Consider the following 5,848-nt stretch of genomic DNA (forward strand, 5'->3'; position numbering starts at 1 on the left):
GATTGGAGACAGATGGGTGGAGATGGTAGAGAAGAAAAAAACTGGTCGCAGTTGGAGCGGAGACCAGAAGGAACAACCCCAGACCACACCCTATTTCCGGGGGCTGCCCAAGGCCCCACCTACCTCCCAAAGAACCCTCCAAACACTTTATCGTCCCACCACCCCGTTCTCCAGCAACCCACCTCACCCCAGTGACCCGTCAGCTGGACGATGTTTTAAATGTAACGATCTGGGGCATGTAAAGGCCAACTGCCCCAAGAACCCCAACAGATTACAGTTCATTGCACCGGAATCACACCAAAGATCCGCAGGCCCAGATACCTCCCAGATACCCTTGGAGTGGAGGAAAACTGTGAGTGTGGGCGGGAAGAAGGTCACCGCGTGGAGGGACACCGGAGCACAAGTGTCAGCTATCCATGCTTCCTTAGTGGACCCCAATTTAATCAACCCAGAGATCCAAGTGACGATTCAACCCTTCAAGTCCAACTCTTTCAATTTGCCTACAGCCAAGTTGCCTGTCCAGTACAAGGGCTGGTCAGGAACGTGGACTATTGCAGTCGATGATGATTATCCCATCCCCATGCTGTTGGGGGAAGACTTGGCCAATCATATGAAGCGGGCCAAGAGGGTGGGAATGGTCACCCGCAGCCAGGCTAAACAAGCCGTGAGGCCTAGCTCTGTTCAGGAAACTTCTATCAGGACCCGGTCAGAGGTGATGGACCCGGACCCCAGGCCAATGTCTGCAACAGCAGTAGTGGATCCAGTCCCAGAGACCCAGACAGAACCAGTCCCAGAACTGGAACCAGAAGAACAACCAGCACCAGACCCATTGCCAGCACTGAATCCAGTACTTGCAACCTCAACACCAGAGGGCCCCACCGAACCTGAACCGGCAGCAGCCCTTAACCCTACATAAGAGGCTCAGCAGGAGCCTGAACCTCAACATAGTGTCCCAGCGGAGAGCGGTTCACAGTCAACGGAAACAGCCCCATCCCCTACATCGCTTCCAGAGGGACCAAGCATAGGTCCACAATCTAATGAGGAACTGATGTCTCCAGCATCAAGGGAACAGTTCCAGATCGAACAGGAAGCGGATGAAAGCCTCCAGAGAGCTTGGATGGCAGAATGAAGTAACCCACCGCCTCTCAGCTCTTCTAATCGATCCAGGTTTGTTGTAGAAAGAGAACTTTTATACAAGGAAACTCTTTCTGGTGGACACCAGGAAGTCTGACATCCTCAGAGACAGTTGGTAGTTCCAACTAAATACCGGGCCAAGCTCTTGAGCTTAGCCCACGATCACCATAGTGGCCATGCTGGGGTGAACAGGACCAAAGACCGTTTTGGGGGGTCATTCCACTGGGAGGGAATGGGCAAGGATGTTTCTACCTATGTCCGGTCTTGTGAAGGATGCCAAAGAGTGGGAAAACCCCAAGACCAGGTCAAAGCCCCTCTCCAACCACTCACCATCATTGAAGTTCCATTTCAGTGAGTAGCTGTGGATATTCTGGGTCCTTTTCTGAAAAAGACACCCAGAGGGAAGCAGTACAGACTGACTTTCATGGATTTGGCCACCCGATGGCTGGAAGCAGTAGCTGTAAGCAACCCCAGGGCTAAAAGTGTGTGCCAGGCACTAGCAGACATTTTTGCCAGGGTAGGTTGGCCCTCCGACATCCTCACAGGTGCAGGGACTAATTTACTGGCAGGAACTATGGAAAACCTCTGGGAAGCTCATGGGGTAAATCACTTGGTTGCCACTCCTTACCACCATCAAACAAACAGCATGGTGGAGAAGTTTAATGGGACTTTGGGGGCCATGATCCGTAAATTCGTAAATGGGCACTCCAATGATTGGGACCTAGTGTTGCAGCAATTGCTCTTTGCCTACAGAGCTGTACCACATCCCAGTTTAGGGTTTTCCCGATTTGAACTTGTATATGGCCATGAGGTTAAGGAGCCATTACAGTTGGTGAAGCAGCAATGGGAGGGATTTACACCTTCTCCAGGAACTAACATTCTGGACCTTGTAACCAACCTACAAAACACCCTCCGAACCTCTTTAGCCCTTGCTAAAGAAAACTTACAGGATGCTCCAAAAGAGCAAAAAGCCTGGTATGATAAACATGTCAGAGAGCGTTCCTTCAAAGTAGGGGACCAGGTCATGGTCTTAAAGGCACTCCAAGCCCATAAAATGGAAGCATCGTGGAAAGGGCCATTCACGGTCCAGGAGCGCCTGGGAGCTGTTAATTTTCGCATAGCATTCTCCACCTCCAACCGGAAGCCTAAGGTGTACCATATTAATTCTCTAAAGCCCTTTTATTCCAGAGAATTAAAGCTTTGTCAGTTTACAGCCCAGGGAGGAGAGGACGCTGAGTGGCCTGAAGATGTCTACTATGAAGGGAAAAGTGCTGGTGGTGTGGAAGAGGTGAACCTCTCCATGACCCTTGGGCGTATGCAGCGACAGCAGATCCAGGAGCTGTGCACAAGCTATGCGCCGATATTCTCATCCACCCCAGGACAGACTGAACGGGCATACCACTCCATTGACACAGGTAATGCTCACCCAATTAAAGTCCAACCTTACCGGGAGTCTCCTCAAGCTAAAACTGCTATAGACCGGGAGACCCAGGATATGTTACAGAGTGCATGGGCATCTCCAGTGGTTCTAGTTCCCAAACCAGATGGGAAGATACGTTTTTGCGTGGACTACCATAAGCTAAATGCTGTAACTCGCCCAGACAACTATCCAATGCCACGCACAGATGAACTATTAGAGAAACTGGGGCGGGCCCAATTCATCTCTACCTTGGACTTAACCAAGGGATACTGGCAGGTACCGCTAGATGAATCCGCCAAGGAAAGGTCAGCCTTCATCGCACATCTCGGGCTGTATGAATTTAATGTCCTCCCTGTCGGGCTGTGGAATGCACCCGCCACCTTCCAAAGACTTGTAGATGGTCTCCCAGCGGGATTAGGAGAATATGCAGTCGCCTACCTTGACGATGAGGCAGTATTTTCAGATTCCTGGGCAGAACACCTGGAACATCTACAAAAAGTCCTTGAGCGCATAAGGGAGGCAGGACTAACTGTTAAGGTTAAGAAGTGTCAAAAAGGCCTAAACAGAGTGACTTACCTTGGACACCAGGTGGGTCAAGGAACTGTCAGCCCCCTACAGATCAAAGCGAATACTATCCAAAAGTGGCCTGTCCCAAAGACAAAGAAACAGGTTCAATCCTGCTTAGGCTTGGCCGGTTATTACAGACGATTTGTACCGCAATACAGCCAAATCACCACCCCACTGAGAGACCTAACCAAAAAGAAACAGCCAAATGCCGTTCAGTGGACCAAAAAGTGTCAGGAGGCCTTTAACCAGCTTAAAGCGACACTCATGTCTGACCCTGTACTAAGGGCCCCAGACTTTGACAAACCCTTCCTAGTAACCAGAGATGCGTCCGAGCGTGGTGTGGGAGCAGTTTTAATGCAGAAAGGACCGGATCAAGAATTCCACCCTGTAGTGTTTCTCAGCAAAAAACTGTCTGAGAGGGAAAGCAACTGGTCAGTCAGAGAAAAAGAATGTTTCGCCATTGTCTACGTCCTGGCAAAGCTACGCCCATACATTTGGGGACGGCGTTTCCACCTGCAAACCGACCATGCTGAACTACAGTGGCTTCATACCGCTACGGGAAATAACAAAACACTTCTTCGGTGGAGTTTAGCTCTCCAAGATTTTGATTTCGACATCCAACACATCTCAGGAGCTTCTCACAAAGTGGCTGATGCACTCTCCCGTGAAAGTTTCCCACAATCAACTGGTTAAAACCGTCCTTGAGATGTGGAAAAGATTGTTAGTCTTTATGTACTTGGTAGTATATTTAGAGGTGCATGTGTCTTATTAACTCTGTTTTTCCTAGAGCTCCAGGAAGAAATCCTAGCCACCATTTCACCCTAGCTGAGATTTGGGGGACGTGTCATAAATATAAAGGGAAGGGTAAACCCCTTTAAAATCCCTCCTGGCCAGAGGAAAAATCCTCTCACCTGTAAAGGGTTAAGAAGCTAACGGTAACCTCGCTGGCATCTGACCAAAACGACCAATGAGGAGACAAGATACTTTCAAAAGCTGGGAGGAGGGAGAAAAACAAAGGGTCTGTGTCTGTCTGTATGCTGCTTTTGCCGGGGATAGAAAAGGAATGGAGTCTTCGTACTTTTAGTAAGTAATCTAGCTAGGTATATGTTAGATTATGATTTCTTTAATTGGCTGACAAAAGAACTGTGATGAATAGAATGACTATTCCCGTCTGTGTGTCTTTTTTGTAACTTAAGGTTTTGCCTAGAGGGAATCTCTATGTTTTGAATGTAATTACTCTGTAAGGTATCTACCATCCTGATTTTACAGAGGTGATTCCTTTACTTCTATTAAAAGTCTTCTTGTAAGAAAACTTAAAGCTTTTTCATCTTTCTAAGATCCAAGGGTTTGGGTCTGTGGTCACCTATGCAAACTGGTGAGGATTTTTACCAAACCTTCCCCAGGAAGTGGGGTGCAAGGGTTGGGAGGCTTTTGGGGAAAGACGTGTCCAAACTACATTTCCCAGTAAACACAGATAAAGTTTGGTGGTGGCAGTAGAAATCCAAGGGAAAGGGTAAAATTAATTTGTACCTTGGGGAAGTTTTAACCTAAGCTGGTGAAGGTAAGCTTAGGAGGTTTTCATGCAGGTCCCCACATCTGTACCCTAGAGTTCAGAGTGGAGAAGGAACCTTGAGAATGGCGTAGGGATGCTAACGAAGAACTTTAGCACCAGAAAAGTGCTGACCCCAAAGGCAGGGGCCATCGCGTGTGCTGACCACCGCGTTCCTCCCTCCCCCAATCGAAGGCACAGCCCACGTGGGTGGGGGCCCTGCCACCTTGTTCTCTGGGAGAAGAAGCTGTATGGATGGATTGAGGAAACCCTGCCTCTCTGGGCTGGCTGGACCGTTACACGGACCGGAACCGAATGCAAAGCTGGGATCCCTGGGGACCGTCTGGGGACACCTGAAAAGACGGGGGCAGCGATCCAGGAGTTCACAGAGGTTTAGATTGGATATTAGGAAAAAATTTTTCACTAAGAGGGTGGTGAAACACTGGAATGCGTTACCTAGGGAGGTGGTAGAATCTCCTTCCTTAGAGGTTTTTAAGGTCAGGCTTGACAAAGCCCTGGCTGGGATGATTTAACTGGGAATTGGTCCTGCTTTGAGCAGGGGGTTGGACTAGATGACCTTCTGGGGTCCCTTCCAACCCTGATATTCTATGATTCTATGATTCTATGAGAGCACCACCGGTTGGGGGGATCTGCCCTGTTTCCTGACACCTTCCCTGAGCCCGGCACACCCAGTGGAGCCGCTCCAGAGAGAGCGGGACGAACTGAGCCCTGCAAAATCAACCTAGAAGGACATTTCTCCCCTCCAGGGCGTTCCCACCCGCCTGGACAGCTGGGTGAGCCACGGCCTCTCCTTCCCACAGCCCTCCTTCCCCAGGGGAGCTCAGCCAGCCGGTGCCCTTCCACAGGCCACGGGCCTTGCCTTTGGGGAGGGGGTCTAGGTAGGACTCCTGGGTTCCATTCCCTGGCCCTGCAAGGGGAGAGGGGTCCAGTGGTTAGAGCAGGGGGCTTGGGAGCCAGGACTCCTGGGCTCTATCCCTGGCTTTCAGAAGGGAGTATGGTCTGGTGGGTTACAGGGTGGGGTACTGGGAGTCAGGACTCCCGGGTTCTCTTCCTGCCAGCATCACTTGTGCACAGACAGGGGTTGCGGGGGGGGGAGCCGGTACGGGACGGTCAGGGGACAAGGAGCTAGGGGGGTACTTTCCCCACAACTCGCTTTA

Source organism: Lepidochelys kempii, chromosome 24 (assembly GCF_965140285.1).
Source record: "Lepidochelys kempii isolate rLepKem1 chromosome 24, rLepKem1.hap1, whole genome shotgun sequence".
Taxonomy (NCBI): domain Eukaryota; kingdom Metazoa; phylum Chordata; order Testudines; family Cheloniidae; genus Lepidochelys; species Lepidochelys kempii.